Source organism: Pseudophryne corroboree, chromosome 11 (assembly GCF_028390025.1).
Source record: "Pseudophryne corroboree isolate aPseCor3 chromosome 11, aPseCor3.hap2, whole genome shotgun sequence".
In the NCBI taxonomy this organism is placed as follows: Eukaryota; Metazoa; Chordata; class Amphibia; order Anura; family Myobatrachidae; genus Pseudophryne; species Pseudophryne corroboree.
The window spans coordinates 178,860,964-178,877,841 of NC_086454.1; the positions used below are offsets into that span (position 1 = coordinate 178,860,964).

General features: G+C 35.5%; 14 non-coding genes across 14 annotated transcripts; all 14 read right to left on the reverse strand.

The window, feature by feature from the left end:
* Nucleotides 1-588: 588 nt before the first annotated feature.
* Nucleotides 589-670, reverse strand: TRNAS-UGA (transfer RNA serine (anticodon UGA)). Its single transcript has one exon. It is a non-coding gene; the product is annotated as a tRNA-Ser (tRNA).
* Nucleotides 671-1,750: 1,080 nt separating this feature from the next.
* Nucleotides 1,751-1,832, reverse strand: TRNAS-UGA (transfer RNA serine (anticodon UGA)). The gene has a single exon. It is a non-coding gene; the product is annotated as a tRNA-Ser (tRNA).
* A 1,080-nt stretch (nt 1,833-2,912) lies between these two features.
* Nucleotides 2,913-2,994, reverse strand: TRNAS-UGA (transfer RNA serine (anticodon UGA)). The gene has a single exon. It is a non-coding gene; the product is annotated as a tRNA-Ser (tRNA).
* Nucleotides 2,995-4,078: 1,084 nt separating this feature from the next.
* TRNAS-UGA (transfer RNA serine (anticodon UGA)) lies at nt 4,079-4,160 on the reverse strand. The gene has a single exon. It is a non-coding gene; the product is annotated as a tRNA-Ser (tRNA).
* Nucleotides 4,161-5,243: 1,083 nt separating this feature from the next.
* On the reverse strand, nt 5,244-5,325 carry TRNAS-UGA (transfer RNA serine (anticodon UGA)). The gene has a single exon. It is a non-coding gene; the product is annotated as a tRNA-Ser (tRNA).
* Nucleotides 5,326-6,405: 1,080 nt separating this feature from the next.
* On the reverse strand, nt 6,406-6,487 carry TRNAS-UGA (transfer RNA serine (anticodon UGA)). The gene has a single exon. It is a non-coding gene; the product is annotated as a tRNA-Ser (tRNA).
* Nucleotides 6,488-7,567: 1,080 nt separating this feature from the next.
* Nucleotides 7,568-7,649, reverse strand: TRNAS-UGA (transfer RNA serine (anticodon UGA)). Its single transcript has one exon. It is a non-coding gene; the product is annotated as a tRNA-Ser (tRNA).
* A 1,083-nt stretch (nt 7,650-8,732) lies between these two features.
* On the reverse strand, nt 8,733-8,815 carry TRNAS-UGA (transfer RNA serine (anticodon UGA)). Its single transcript has one exon. It is a non-coding gene; the product is annotated as a tRNA-Ser (tRNA).
* Nucleotides 8,816-9,895: 1,080 nt separating this feature from the next.
* TRNAS-UGA (transfer RNA serine (anticodon UGA)) lies at nt 9,896-9,977 on the reverse strand. The gene has a single exon. It is a non-coding gene; the product is annotated as a tRNA-Ser (tRNA).
* A 1,084-nt stretch (nt 9,978-11,061) lies between these two features.
* On the reverse strand, nt 11,062-11,143 carry TRNAS-UGA (transfer RNA serine (anticodon UGA)). The gene has a single exon. It is a non-coding gene; the product is annotated as a tRNA-Ser (tRNA).
* Nucleotides 11,144-12,226: 1,083 nt separating this feature from the next.
* Nucleotides 12,227-12,308, reverse strand: TRNAS-UGA (transfer RNA serine (anticodon UGA)). The gene has a single exon. It is a non-coding gene; the product is annotated as a tRNA-Ser (tRNA).
* Nucleotides 12,309-13,392: 1,084 nt separating this feature from the next.
* Nucleotides 13,393-13,474, reverse strand: TRNAS-UGA (transfer RNA serine (anticodon UGA)). Its single transcript has one exon. It is a non-coding gene; the product is annotated as a tRNA-Ser (tRNA).
* A 1,603-nt stretch (nt 13,475-15,077) lies between these two features.
* Nucleotides 15,078-15,159, reverse strand: TRNAS-UGA (transfer RNA serine (anticodon UGA)). Its single transcript has one exon. It is a non-coding gene; the product is annotated as a tRNA-Ser (tRNA).
* A 1,603-nt stretch (nt 15,160-16,762) lies between these two features.
* Nucleotides 16,763-16,844, reverse strand: TRNAS-UGA (transfer RNA serine (anticodon UGA)). The gene has a single exon. It is a non-coding gene; the product is annotated as a tRNA-Ser (tRNA).
* Between the last annotated feature and the right edge of the window lie 34 nt (nt 16,845-16,878).

A 16,878-nucleotide genomic window follows, 5' to 3' on the forward strand; every position in this document is an offset into this window, starting at 1 on the left:
AGTTTGAGAACCTATGGTCCATTCCTTAATAAAGTTTGGAATTATAACAACTGACACTGCACAATTAATAGTTTGTTAATTACCAGACATTTTTTCTTACCTTTTATTACATCTCTACAGCTGTAAATCCAGATAGAAAGAATCTGCATGCACAAGTTGCCACTGAGAAACATTTATACAAGGTCACAAACAAGCATGTACATAGAATGCAGGAAGACACTGTCTGAGATTATATGGTTTAAAAAGAAGTCCATTGTAAAACAGGATATATATGTAGGTGAGCTAAGCTGAGATTGAGAACTCAATTCTTAAACATAACATGCTTTGATTCTCTTCATCTTGAATGCATTTCATTTTTAAACCAGCTTGAAAAGCAAATGGATTTCGAGTCCATCACCTTAACCACTTGGACACAACTACCTTAATGTTGTTTCACTGACAAGCTGAGTGCAAAATCAATGTTTTCCTTTTTTGGTAGCTTTTACAGTAAGTTAAACTTTGGGAAATGTAAAAGCTACTTTAGTCTCATGGAAAATAAAGTTATCAAGGACAAATGAGCTTAGCTTTCTACATGCATAAAAAGCAGTACGTAGCTGGCAGGATTTGAACCTGCACGGGGAAACCCCAATGGATTTCAAGTCCATCGCCTTAACCACTCGGCAACAACTACCTGACCTCAATTGGATGGTGCTACTTGGAAATCAAAACATTTTTCCTGTTGGCAGAAATATCTGATACATTTTATTTTAATTTGCTTCTATATTAATATGTAAACTTTGTGAAATATAATAGCTAGTATAGTTTAATGTCAAATATAGGTGTCAAGGACTTTTGATCTTGTACTAAATTAATTAGAAATCAGAGCCTTTAACATCACACCATGCCAACACCAGTGCTCATGAACTGTATTGTACATTTTACGGACATTTTATCAAATAATAATCATTTAAAATATATTAGGTTTTTCATTGGTCTATTCCACAGGTTCTCAAACTCGGTTCTCAGAACCCCACACAGTGCATGTTTTGCAGGTCTCCTCGCAGAACCACAAGTAAATAATTAGCTCCACAAGTGGACTTTTTAAAATGTGTCAGTGAGTAATTAATACACATATGCACCTGCTGGGTTACATGCAAAACATACACTGTGTGGGGTCCAGAGGACTGAGTTTGAGAACTTATGGTCTATTCCTTAATAAAGTTTGGAATTAGAACAACTGACACTGCACAATTAATAGTTTGTTGATTACCATACATTATTTCTTACCTTTCATTACATCTCTACAGCTGTAAATCCAGAAAGAAAGAATCTGCATGCAAAAGTTGCCACTGAGAAACATTTATACAAGATCACAAGCATGTACATAGAATGCAGGAAGACACTGTCTGAGATTATATGGTTTAAAAAGAAGTCCATTGTAAAACAGGATATATATGTAGGTGAGCTAAGCTGAGATTGAGAACTCAATTCTTAAACATAACATGCTTTGATTCTCTTCATCTTGAATGCATTTCGTTTTTAAACCAGCTTGAAAAGCAAATGGATTTTGAGTCCATCACCTTAACCACTCGGCCACAACTACCTTAATGTTGTTTCACTGACAAGCTGTGTGCAAAATCAATGTTTTCCTTTTTTGGTAGCTTTTACAGTAAGTTAAATTTTGGGAAATGTAAAAGCTACTTTAGTTTCATGGAAAATAAAGTTATCAAGGACAAATGAGCTTAGCTTTCTACATGCATAAAAAGCAGTACGTAGCTGGCAGGATTTGAATCTGCGCGGGGAAACCCCAATGGATTTCAAGTCCATCGCCTTAACCACTCGGCCACAACTACCTGACCTCAATTGGATGGTGCTACTTGGAAATCAAAGCATTTTTCCTGGTGGCAGAAATATCTGATACATTTTATTTTAATTTGCTTCAATATTAATATGTAAACTTTGTGAAATATAATAGCTAGTATAGTTTAATGTCAAATATAGGTGTCAAGGACTTTTGATCTTGTACTAAATTAATTAGAAATCAGAGCCTTTAACATCACACCATGCCAACACCAGTGCTCATAACCTGTATTGTACATTTTACAGACATTTTATCAAATAATAATCATTTAAAATATATTAGGTTTTTCATTGGTCTATTCCACAGGTTCTCAAACTCGGTTCTCAGAACCCCACACAGTGCATGTTTTGCAGGTCTCCTCGCAGAACCACAAGTAAATAATTAGCTCCACAAGTGGACTTTTTAAAATGTGTCAGTGAGTAATTAATACACATATGCACCTGCTGGGTTACCTGCAAAACATACACTGTGTGGGGTCCAGAGGACTGAGTTTGAGAACTTATGGTCTATTCCTTAATAAAGTTTGGAATTAGAACAACTGACACTGCACAATTAATAGTTTGTTGATTACCAGACATTATTTCTTACCTTTCATTACATCTCTACAGCTGTAAATCCAGAAAGAAAGAATCTGCATGCACAAGTTGCCACTGAGAAAAATTTATACAAGGTCACAAGCATGTACATAGAATGCAGGAAGACACTGTCTGAGATTATATGGTTTAAAAAGAAGTCCATTGTAAAACAGGATATATATGTAGGTGAGCTAAGCTGAGATTGAGAACTCAATTCTTAAACATAACATGCTTTGATTCTCTTCATCTTGAATGCATTTCGTTTTTAAACCAGCTTGAAAAGCAAATGGATTTTGAGTCCATCACCTTACCCACTCGGCCACAACTACCTTAATGTTGTTTCACTGACAAGCTGTGTGCAAAATCAATGTTTTCCTTTTTTGGTAGCTTTTACAGTAAGTTAAATTTTGGAAAATGTAAAAGCTACTTTAGTTTCATGGAAAATAAAGTTATCAAGGACAAATGAGCTTAGCTTTCTACATGCATAAAAAGCAGTACGTAGCTGGCAGGATTTGAACCTGCGCGGGGAAACCCCAATGGATTTCAAGTCCATCGCCTTAACCACTCGGCCACAACTACCTGACCTCAATTTGATGGTGCTACTTGGAAATCAAAGCATTTTTCCTGGTGGCAGAAATATCTGATACATTTTATTTTAATTTGCTTCAATATTAATATGTAAACTTTGTGAAATATAATAGCTAGTATAGTTTAATGTCAAATATAGGTGTCAAGGACTTTTGATCTTGTACTAAATTAATTAGAAATCAGAGCCTTTAAAATCACACCATGCCAACACCAGTGCTCATAACCTGTATTGTACATTTTACGGACATTTTATCAAATAATAATCATTTAAAATATATTAGGTTTTTTATTGGTCTATTCCACAGTTTCTCAAACTTGGTTCTCAGAACCCCACACAGTGCATGTTTTGCAGGTCTCCTCGCAGAACCACAAGTAAATAATTAGCTCCACAAGTGGACTTTTTAAAATGTGTCAGTGAGTATTTAATACACCTGTGCACCTGCTGGGTTACCTGCAAAACATACACTGTGTGGGGTCCTGAGAACTGAGTTTGAGAACCTATGGTCCATTCCTTAATAAAGTTTGGAATTATAACAACTGACACTGCACAATTAATAGTTTGTTAATTACCAGACATTATTTCTTACCTTTCATTACATCTCTACAGCTGTAAATCCAGATAGAAAGAATCTGCATGCACAAGTTGCCACTGAGAAACATTTATACAAGGTCACAAACAAGCATGTACATAGAATGCAGGAAGACACTGTCTGAGATTATATGGTTTAAAAAGAAGTCCATTGTAAAACAGGATATATATGTAGGTGAGCTAAGCTGAGATTGAGAACTCAATTCTTAAACATAACATGCTTTGATTCTCTTCATCTTGAATGCATTTCGTTTTTAAACCAGCTTGAAAAGCAAATGGATTTTGAGTCCATCACCTTAACCACTCGGCCACAACTACCTTAATGTTGTTTCACTGACAAGCTGTGTGCAAAATCAATGTTTTCCTTTTTTGGTAGCTTTTACAGTAAGTTAAATTTTGGGAAATGTAAAAGCTACTTTAGTTTCATGGAAAATAAAGTTATCAAGGACAAATGAGCTTAGCTTTCTACATGCATAAAAAGCAGTACGTAGCTGGCAGGATTTGAACCAGCGCAGGGAAACCCCAACGGATTTCAAGTCCATCACCTTAACCACTCGGCCACAACTACCTGACCTCAATTGTATGGTGCTACTTGGAAATCAAAGCATTTTTCCTGGTGGCAGAAATATCTGATACATTTTATTTTAATTTGCTTCAATATTAATATGTAAACTTGTGAAATATAATAGCTAGTATAGTTTAATGTCAAATATAGGTGTCAAGGACTTTTGATCTTGTACTAAATTAATTAGAAATCAGAGCCTTTAACATCACACCATGCCAACACCAGTGCTCATGAACTGTATTGTACATTTTACGGACATTTTATCAAATAATAATCATTTAAAATATATTAGGTTTTTTATTGGTCTATTCCACAGATTCTCAAACTTGGTTCTCAGAACCCCACACAGTGCATGTTTTGCAGGTCTCCTCGCAGAACCACAAGTAAATAATTAGCTCCACAAGTGGACTTTTTAAAATGTGTCAGTGAGTAATTAATACACCTGTGCACCTGCTGGGTTACCTGCAAAACATACACTGTGTGGGGTCCTGAGAACTGAGTTTGAGAACCTATGGTCCATTTTTTAATATAGTTTGGAATTATAACAACTGACACTGCACAATTAATAGTTTGTTAATTACCAGACATTTTTTCTTACCTTTTATTACATCTCTACAGCTGTAAATCCAGATAGAAAGAATCTGCATGCACAAGTTGCCACTGAGAAACATTTATACAAGGTCACAAACAAGCATGTACATAGAATGCAGGAAGACACTGTCTGAGATTATATGGTTTAAAAAGAAGTCCATTGTAAAACAGGATATATATGTAGGTGAGCTAAGCTGAGATTGAGAACTCAATTCTTAAACATAACATGCTTTGATTCTCTTCATCTTGAATGCATTTCGTTTTTAAACCAGCTTGAAAAGCAAATGGATTTCGAGTCCATCACTTTAACCACTTGGCCACAACTACCTTAATGTTGTTTCACTGACAAGCTGTGTGCAAAATCAATGTTTTCCTTTTTTGGTAGCTTTAACAGTAAGTTAAACTGTGGTAAATGTAAAAGCTACTTTAGTTTCATGGAAAATAAAGTAATCAAGGACAAAAGAGCTTAGCTTTCTACATGCATAAAAAGCAGTACGTAGCTGGCAAGATTTGATCCTGCACGGGGAAACCTCAATGGATTTCAAGTCCATCGCCTTAACCACTCAGCCACAACTACCTGACATCAATTGGATGGTGCTACTTGGAAATCAAAACATTTTTCCTGTTGGCAGAAATATCTGATACATATTATTTTGATTTGCTTCAATATTAATATGTAAACTTTGTGAAATATAATAGCTAGTATAGTTTAATGTCAAATATAGGTGTCAAGGACTTTTGATCTTGTACTAAATTAATTAGAAATCAGAGCCTTTAACATCACACCATGCCAACACTAGTGCTCATGAACTGTATTGTACATTTTACGGACATTTTATCAAATAATAATCATTTAAAATATATTAGGTTTTTCATTGGTCTATTCCACAGGTTCTCAAACTCGGTTCTCAGAACCCCACACAGTGCATGTTTTGCAGGTCTCCTCGCAGAACCACAAGTAAATAATTAGCTCCACAAGTGGACTTTTTAAAATGTGTCAGTGAGTAATTAATACACCTATGCACCTGCTGGGTTACCTGCAAAACATACACTGTGTGGGGTCCTGAGGACTGAGTTGGAGAACTTATGGTCTATTCCTTAATAAAGTTTGGAATTATAACAACTGACACTGCACAATTAATAGTTTGTTGATTACCAGACATTATTTCTTACCTTTCATTACATCTCTACAGCTGTAAATCCAGAAAGAAAGAATCTGCATGCACAAGTTGCCACTGAGAAACATTTATACAAGGTCACAAGCATGTACATAGAATGCAAGAAGACACTGTCTGAGATTATATGGTTTAAAAAGAAGTCCATTGTAAAACAGGATATATATGTAGGTGAGCTAAGCTGAGATTGAGAACTCAATTCTTAAACATAACATGCTTTGATTCTCTTCATCTTGAATGCATTTCGTTTTTAAACCAGCTTGAAAAGCAAATGGATTTCGAGTCCATCACCTTAACCACTTGGCCACAACTACCTTAATGTTGTTTCACTGACAAGCTGTGTGCAAAATCAATGTTTTCCTTTTTTGGTAGCTTTTACAGTAAGTTAAACTTTTGGAAATGTAAAAGTTACTTTAGTCTCATGGAAAATAAAGTTATCAAGGACAAATGAGCTTAGCTTTCTACATGCATAAAAAGCAGTACGTAGCTGGCAGGATTTGAACCTGCGCGGGGAAACCCCAATGGATTTCAAGTCCATCGCCTTAACCACTCGGCCACAACTACCTGAACTCAATTGGATGGTGCTACTTGGAAATCAAAACATTTTTCCTGTTGGCAGAAATATCTGTTACATTTTATTTTAATTTGCTTCAATATTAATATGTAAACTTTGTGAAATATAATAGCTAGTATAGTTTAATGTCAAATATAGGTGTCAAGGACTTTTGATCTTGTACTAAATTAATTAGAAATCAGAGCCTTTAACATCACACCATGCCAACACCAGTGCTCATAACCTGTATTGTACATTTTACAGACATTTTATCAAATAATAATCATTTAAAATATATTAGGTTTTTCATTGGTCTATTCCACAGGTTCTCAAACTCGGTTCTCAGAACCCCACACAGTGCATGTTTTGCAGGTCTCCTCGCAGAACCACAAGTAAATAATTAGCTCCACAAGTGGACTTTTTAAAATGTGTCAGTGAGTAATTAATACACATATGCACCTGCTGGGTTACCTGCAAAACATACACTGTGTGGGGTCCAGAGGACTGAGTTTGAGAACTTATGGTCTATTCCTTAATAAAGTTTGGAATTAGAACAACTGACACTGCACAATTAATAGTTTGTTGATTACCAGACATTATTTCTTACCTTTCATTACATCTCTACAGCTGTAAATCCAGAAAGAAAGAATCTGCATGCACAAGTTGCCACTGAGAAACATTTATACAAGGTCACAAGCATGTACATAGAATGCAGGAAGACACTGTCTGAGATTATATGGTTTAAAAAGAAGTCCATTGTAAAACAGGATATATATGTAGGTGAGCTAAGCTGAGACTGAGAACTCAATTCTTAAACATAACATGCTTTGATTCTCTTCATCTTGAATGCATTTCGTTTTTAAACCAGCTTGAAAAGCAAATGGATTTTGAGTCCATCACCTTAACCACTCGGCCACAACTACCTTAATGTTGTTTCACAGACAAGCTGTGTGCAAAATCAATGTTTTCCTTTTTTGGTAGCTTTTACAGTAAGTTAAATTTTGGGAAATGTAAAAGCTACTTTAGTTTCATGGAAAATAAAGTTATCAAGGACAAATGAGCTTAGCTTTCTACATGCATAAAAAGCAGTACGTAGCTGGCAGGATTTGAATCTGCGCGGGGAAACCCCAATGGATTTCAAGTCCATCGCCTTAACCACTCGGCCACAACTACCTGATCTCAATTGAATGGTGCTACTTGGAAATCAAAGCATTTTTCCTGGTGGCAGAAATATCTGATACATTTTATTTTAATTTGCTTCAATATTAATATGTAAACTTTGTGAAATATAATAGCTAGTATAGTTTAATGTCAAATATAGGTGTCAAGGACTTTTGATCTTGTACTAAATTAATTAGAAATCAGAGCCTTAAACATCACACCATGCCAACACTAGTGCTCATGAACTGTATTGTACATTTTACGGACATTTTATCAAATAATAATCATTTAAAATATATTAGGTTTTTTATTGGTCTATTCCACAGGTTCTCAAACTTGGTTCTCAGAACCCCACACAGTGCATGTTTTGCAGGTCTCCTCGCAGAACCACAAGTAAATAATTAGCTCCACAAGTGGACTTTTTAAAATTTGTCAGTGAGTAATAATACACCTGTGCACCTGCTGGGTTACCTGCAAAACATACACTGTGTGGGGTCCTGAGAACTGAGTTTGAGAACCTATGGTCCATTCCTTAATAAAGTTTGGAATTATAACAACTGACACTGCATAATTAATAGTTTGTTAATTACCAGACATTTTTTCTTACCTTTCATTACATCTCTACAGCTGTAAATCCAGATAGAAAGAATCTGCATGCACAAGTTGCCACTGAGAAACATTTATACAAGGTCACAAACAAGCATGTACATAGAATGCAGGAAGACACTGTCTGAGATTATATGGTTTAAAAAGAAGTCCATTGTAAAACAGGATATATATGTAGGTGAGCTAAACTGAGATTGAGAACTCAATTCTTAAACATAACATGCTTTGATTCTCTTCATCTTGAATGCATTTCGTTTTTAAACCAGCTTGAAAAGCAAATGGATTTCGAGTCCATCACTTTAACCACTTGGCCACAACTACCTTAATGTTTTTTCACTGACAAGCTGTGTGCAAAATCAATGTTTTCCTTTTTTGGTAGCTTTAACATTAAGTTAAACTGTGGTAAATGTAAAAGCTACTTTAGTTTCATGGAAAATAAAGTAATCAAGGACAAAAGAGCTTAGCTTTCTACATGCATAAAAAGCAGTACGTAGCTGGCAGGATTTGAACCTGCACAGGGAAACCCCAATAGGATTTCAAATCCATCGCCTTAACCACTCAGCCACAACTACCTGACGTCAATTGGATGGTGCTTCTTGGAAATCAAAACATTTTTCCTGTTGGCAGAAATATCTGATACATTATATTTTAATTTGCTTCAATATTAATATGTAAACTTTGTGAAATATAATAGCTAGTATAGTTTAATGTCAAATATAGGTGTCAAGGACTTTTGATCTTGTACTAAATTAATTAGAAATCAGAGCCTTTAACATCACACCATGCCAACACTAGTGCTCATGAACTGTATTGTACATTTTACGGACATTTTATCAACTAATAATCATTTAAAATATATTAGGTTTTTCATTGGTCTATTCCACCGGTTCTCAAACTCGGTTCTCAGAACCCCACACAGTGCATGTTTTGCAGGTCTCCTCGCAGAACCACAAGTAAATAATTAGCTCCACAAGTGGACTTTTTAAAATGTGTCAGTGAGTAATTAATACACCTATGCACCTGCTGGGTTACCTGCAAAACATACACTGTGTGTGGTCCTGATGACTGAGTTGGAGAACTTATGGTCTATTCCTTAATAAAGTTTGGAATTATAACAACTGACACTGCACAATTAATAGTTTGTTGATTACCAGACATTATTTCTTACCTTTCATTACATCTCTACAGCTGTAAGTCCAGTTAGAAAGAATCTGCATGCATAAGTTGCCACTGGGAAACATTTATACAAGGTCACAAGCATGTACATAGAATGCAGGAAGACACTGTCTGAGATTATATGGTTTAAAAAGAAGTCCATTGTAAAACAGGATATATATGTAGGTGAGCTAAGCTGAGATTGAGAACTCAATTCTTAAACATAACATGCTTTGATTCTCTTCATCTTGAATGCATTTTGTTTTTAAACCAGCTTGAAAAGCAAATGGATTTTGAGTCCATCACCTTAACCACTCGGCCACAACTACCTTAATGTTGTTTCATTGACAAGCTGTGTGCATAATCAATGTTTTCCTTTTTTGGTAGCTTTTACAGTAAGTTAAACTTTGGGAAATGTAAAAGCTACTTTAGTTTCATGGAAAATAAAGTTATCAAGGACAAATGAGCTTAGCTTTCTACATGCATAAAAAGCAGTACGTAGCTGGCAGGATTTGAACCTGCGCGGGGAAACCCCAATGGATTTCAAGTCCATCACCTTAACCACTCGGCCACAACTACCTGAACTTAACTGGGTGGTGCTACTTGGAAATCAAAACATTTTTCCTGTTGGCAGAAATATCTGAAACATTTTATTTTAATTTGCTTCAATATTAATATGTAAACTTTGTGAAATATAATAGCTAGTATAGTTTAATGTCAAATATAGGTGTCAAGGACTTTTGATCTTGTACTAAATTAATTAGAAATCAGAGCCTTTAACATCACACCATGCCAACACCAGTGCTCATGAACTGTATTGTACATTTTACGGACATTTTATCAAATAATAATCATTTAAAATATATTAGGTTTTTCATTGGTCTATTCCACAGGTTCTCAAATTCGGTTCTCAGAACCCCACACAGTGCATGTTTTGCAGGTCTCCTCGCAGAACCACAAGTAAATAATTAGCTCCACAAGTGGACTTTTTAAAATGTGTCAGTGAGTAATTAATACACCTGTGCACCTGCTGGGTTACCTGCAAAACATACACTGTGTGGGGTCCTGAGAACTGAGTTTGAGAACCTATGGTCCATTCCTTAATAAAGTTTGGAATTATAACAACTGACACTGCACAATTAATAGTTTGTTAATTACCAGACATTTTTTCTTACCTTTCATTACATCTCTACAGCTGTAAATCCAGATAGAAAGAATCTGCATGCACAAGTTGCCACTGAGAAACATTTATACAAGGTCACAAACAAGCATGTACATAGAATGCAGGAAGACACTGTCTGAGATTATATGGTTTAAAAAGAAGTCCATTGTAAAACAGGATATATATGTAGGTGAGCTAAGCTGAGATTGAGAACTCAATTCTTAAACATAACATGCTTTGATTCTCTTCATCTTGAATGCATTTCGTTTTTAAACCAGCTTGAAAAGCAAGTGGATTTCGAGTCCATCACCTTAACCACTTGGCCACAACTACCTTAATGTTGTTTCACTGACAAGCTGTGTGCAAAATCAATGTTTTCCTTTTTTGGTAGCTTTAACAGTAAGTTAAACTGTGGTAAATGTAAAAGCTACTTTAGTTTCATGGAAAATAAAGTAATCAAGGACAAAAGAGCTTAGCTTTCTACATGCATAAAAAGCAGTACGTAGCTGGCAGGATTTGAACCTGCGCGGGGAAACCCAAATGGATTTCAAGTCCATCGCCTTTACCACTCGGCCACAACTACCTGACCTCAATTGGATGGTGCTACTTGGAAATCAAAACATTTTTCCTGTTGGCAGAAATATCTGATACATTTTATTTTAATTTGCTTCAATATTAATATGTAAACTTTGTGAAATATAATAGCTAGTATAGTTTAATGTCAAATATAGGTGTCAAGGACTTTTGATCTTGTACTAAATTAATTAGAAATCAGAGCCTTTAACATCACACCATGCCAACACTAGTGCTCATGAACTGTATTGTACATTTTACGGACATTTTATCAAATAATAATCATTTAAAATATATTAGGTTTTTCATTGGTCTATTCCACAGGTTCTCAAATTCGGTTCTCAGAACCCCACACAGTGCATGTTTTGCAGGTCTCCTCGCAGAACCACAAGTAAATAATTAGCTCCACAAGTGGACTTTTTAAAATGTGTCAGTGAGTAATTAATACACCTGTGCACCTGCTGGGTTACCTGCAAAACATACACTGTGTGGGGTCCTGAGAACTGAGTTTGAGAACCTATGGTCCATTCCTTAATAAAGTTTGGAATTATAACAACTGACACTGCACAATTAATAGTTTGTTAATTACCAGACTTTTTTCTTACCTTTCATTACATCTCTACAGCTGTAAATCCAGATAGAAAGAATCTGCATGCACAAGTTGCCACTGAGAAACATTTATACAAGGTCACAAACAAGCATGTACATAGAATGCAGGAAGACACTGTCTGAGATTATATGGTTTAAAAAGAAGTCCATTGTAAATCAGGATATATATGTAGGTGAGCTAAGCTGAGATTGAGAACTCAATTCTTAAACATAACATGCTTTGATTCTCTTCATCTTGAATGCATTTCGTTTTTAAACCAGCTTGAAAAGCAAATGGATTTCGAGTCCATCACCTTAACCACTTGGCCACAACTACCTTAATGTTGTTTCACTGACAAGCTGTGTGCAAAATCAATGTTTTCCTTTTTTGGTAGCTTTAACAGTAAGTTAAACTGTGGTAAATGTAAAAGATACTTTAGTTTCATGGAAAATAAAGTAATCAAGGACAAAAGAGCTTAGCTTTCTACATGCATAAAAAGCAGTACGTAGCTGGCAGGATTTGTACCTGCGCGGGGAAACCCAAATGGATTTCAAGTCCATCGCCTTTACCACTCGGCCACAACTACCTGACCTCAATTGGATGGTGCTACTTGGAAATCAAAACATTTTTCCTGTTGGCAGAAATATCTGATACATTTTATTTTAATTTGCTTCAATATTAATATGTAAACTTTGTGAAATATAATAGCTAGTATAGTTTAATGTCAAATATAGGTGTCAAGGACTTTTGATCTTGTACTAAATTAATTAGAAATCAGAGCCTTTAACATCACACCATGCCAACACTAGTGCTCATGAACTGTATTGTACATTTTACGGACATTTTATCAAATAATAATCATTTAAAATATATTAGGTTTTTCATTGGTCTATTCCACAGGTTCTCAAACTCGGTTCTCAGAAACCCACACAGTGCATGTTTTGCAGGTCTCCTCGCAGAACCACAAGTAAATAATTAGCTCCACAAGTGGACTTTTTAAAATGTGTCAGTGAGTAATTAATACACATATGCACCTGCTGGGTTACCTGCAAAACATACACTGTGTGGGGTCCAGAGGACTGAGTTTGAGAACTTATGGTCTATTCCTTAATAAAGTTTGGAATTAGAACAACTGACACTGCACAATTAATAGTTTGTTAATTACCAGACATTTTTTCTTACCTTTCATTACATCTCTACAGCTGTAAATCCAGATAGAAAGAATCTGCATGCACAAGTTGCCACTGAGAAACATTTATACAGGGTCACAAACAAGCATGTACATAGAATGCAGGAAGACACTGTCTGAGATTATATGGTTTAAAAAGAAGTCCATTGTAAAACAGGATATATATGTAGGTGAGCTAAGCTGAGATTGAGAACTCAATTCTTAAACATAACATGCTTTGATTCTCTTCATCTTGAATGCATTTCGTTTTTAAACCAGCTTGAAAAGCAAATGGATTTTGAGTCCATCACCTTAACCACTCGGCCACAACTACCTTAATGTTGTTTCATTGACAAGCTGTGTGCAAAATCAATGTTTTCCTTTTTTGGCAGCTTTTACATTAAGTTAAACTTTGGGAAATGTAAAAGCTACTTTAGTTTCATGGAAAATAAAGTTATCAAGGACAAATGAGCTTAGCTTTCTACATGCATAAAAAGCAGTACGTAGCTGGAAGGATTTGAACCTGCGCGGGGAAACCCAAATGGATTTCAAGTCCATCGCCTTAACCACTCGGCCACAACTACCTGACCTCAATTGGATGGTGCTACTTGGAAATCAAAACATTTTTCCTGTTGGCAGAAATATCTGATACATTTTATTTTAATTTGCTTCAATATTAATATGTAAACTTTGTGAAATATAATAGCTAGTATAGTTTAATGTCAAATATAGGTGTCAAGGACTTTTGATCTTGTACTAAATTAATTAGAAATCAGAGCCTTTAACATCACACCATGCCAACACCAGTGCTCATAACCTGTATTGTACATTTTACGGACATTTTATCAAATAATAATCATTTAAAATATATTAGGTTTTTCATTGGTCTATTCCACAGGTTCTCAAACTCGGTTCTCAGAACCCCACACAGTGCATGTTTTGCAGGTCTCCTCGCAGAACCACAAGTAAATAATTAGCTCCACAAGTGGACTTTTTAAAATGTGTCAGTGAGTAATTAATACACCTGTGCACCTGCTGGGTTACCTGCAAAACATACACTGTGTGGGGTCCTGAGAACTGAGTTTGAGAACCTATGGTACATTCCTTAATAAAGTTTGGAATTATAACAACTGACACTGCACAATTAATAGTTTGTTAAATACCAGACATTTTTTCTTACCTTTCATTACATCTCTACAGCTGTATATCCAGATAGAAAGAATCTGCATGCACAAGTTGCCACTGAGAAACATTTATACAAGGTCACAAGCATGTACATAGAATGCAGGAAGACACTGTCTGAGATTATATGGTTTAAAAAGAAGTCCATTGTAAAACAGGATATATATGTAGGTGAGCTAAGCTGAGATTGAGAACTCAATTCTTAAACATAACATGCTTTGATTCTCTTCATCTTGAATGCATTTCGTTTTCGTTCTCAGAACCCCACACAGTGCATGTTTTGCAGGTCTCCTCGCAGAACCACAAGTAAATAATTAGCTCCACAAGTGGACTTTTTAAAATGTGTCAGTGAGTAATTAATACACATATGCACCTGCTGGGTTACCTGCAAAACATACACTGTGTTGGGTCCAGAGGACTGAGTTTGAGAACTTATGGTCTATTCCTTAATAAAGTTTGGAATTAGAACAACTGACACTGCACAATTAATAGTTTGTTGATTACCAGACATTATTTCTTACCTTTCATTACATCTCTACAGCTGTAAATCCAGAAAGAAAGAATCTGCATGCACAAGTTGCCACTGAGAAACATTTATACAAGGTCACAAGCATGTACATAGAATGCAGGAAGACACTGTCTGAGATTATATGGTTTAAAAAGAAGTTCATTGTAAAACAGGATATATATGTAGGTGAGCTAAGCTGAGATTGAGAACTCAATTCTTAAACATAACATGCTTTGATTCTCTTCATCTTGAATGCATTTTGTTTTTAAACCAGCTTGAAAAGCAAATGGATTTTGAGTCCATCACCTTAACCACTCGGCCACAACTACCTTAATGTTGTTTCATTGACAAGCTGTGTGCAAAATCAATGTTTTCCTTTTTTGGTAGCTTTTACAGTAAGTTAAACTTTGGGAAATGTAAAAGCTACTTTAGTTTCATGGAAAATAAAGTTATCAAGAACAAATGAGCTTAGCTTTCTACATGCATAAAAAGCAGTACGTAGCTGGCAGGATTTGAACCTGCGCGGGGAAACCCCAATGGATTTCAAGTCCATCGCCTTAACCACTCGGCCACAACTACCTGACCTCAATTGTTTGGTGCTACTTGGAAATCAAAACATTTTTCCTGTTGGCAGAAATATCTGATACATTTTATTTTAATTTGCTTCAATATTAATATGTAAACTTTGTGAAATATAATAGCTAGTATAGTTTAATGTCAAATATAGGTGTCAAGGACTTTTGATCTTGTACTAAATTAATTAGAAATCAGAGCCTTTAACATCACACCATGCCAACACCAGTGCTCATAACCTGTATTGTACATTTTACGGACATTTTATCAAATAATAATCATTTAAAATATATTAGGTTTTTCATTGGTCTATTCCACAGGTTCTCAAACTCGGTTCTCAGAACCCCACACAGTGCATGTTTTGCAGGTCTCCTCGCAGAACCACAAGTAAATAATTAGCTCCACAAGTGGACTTTTTAAAATGTGTCAGTGAGTAATTAATACACCTGTGCACCTGCTGGGTTACCTGCAAAACATACACTGTGTGGGGTCCTGAGAACTGAGTTTGAGAACCTATGGTACATTCCTTAATAAAGTTTGGAATTATAACAACTGACACTGCACAATTAATAGTTTGTTAAATACCAGACATTTTTTCTTACCTTTCATTACATCTCTACAGCTGTAAATCCAGATAGAAAGAATCTGCATGCACAAGTTGCCACTGAGAAACATTTATACAAGGTCACAAGCATGTACATAGAATGCAGGAAGACACTGTCTGAGATTATATGGTTTAAAAAGAAGTCCATTGTAAAACAGGATATATATGTAGGTGAGCTAAGCTGAGATTGAGAACTCAATTCTTAAACATAACATGCTTTGATTCTCTTCATCTTGAATGCATTTCGTTTTCGTTCTCAGAACCCCACACAGTGCATGTTTTGCAGGTCTCCTCGCAGAACCACAAGTAAATAATTAGCTCCACAAATTGACTTTTTAAAATGTGTCAGTGAGTAATTAATACACATATGCACCTGCTGGGTTACCTGCAAAACATACACTGTGTTGGGTCCAGAGGACTGAGTTTGAGAACTTATGGTCTATTCCTTAATAAAGTTTGGAATTAGAACAACTGACACTGCACAATTAATAGTTTGTTGATTACCAGACATTATTTCTTACCTTTCATTACATCTCTACAGCTGTAAATCCAGAAAGAAAGAATCTGCATGCACAAGTTGCCACTGAGAAACATTTATACAAGGTCACAAGCATGTACATAGAATGCAGGAAGACACTGTCTGAGATTATATGGTTTAAAAAGAAGTTCATTGTAAAACAGGATATATATGTAGGTGAGCTAAGCTGAGATTGAGAACTCAATTCTTAAACATAACATGCTTTGATTCTCTTCATCTTGAATGCATTTTGTTTTTAAACCAGCTTGAAAAGCAAATGGATTTTGAGTCCATCACCTTAACCACTCGGCCACAACTACCTTAATGTTGTTTCATTGACAAGCTGTGTGCAAAATCAATGTTTTCCTTTTTTGGTAGCTTTTACAGTAAGTTAAACTTTGGGAAATGTAAAAGCTACTTTAGTTTCATGGAAAATAAAGTTATCAAGAACAAATGAGCTTAGCTTTCTACATGCATAAAAAGCAGTACGTAGCTGGCAGGATTTGAACCTGCGCGGGGAAACCCCAATGGATTTCAAGTCCATCGCCTTAACCACTCGGCCACAACTACCTGACCTCAATTGTTTGGTGCTACTTGGAAATCA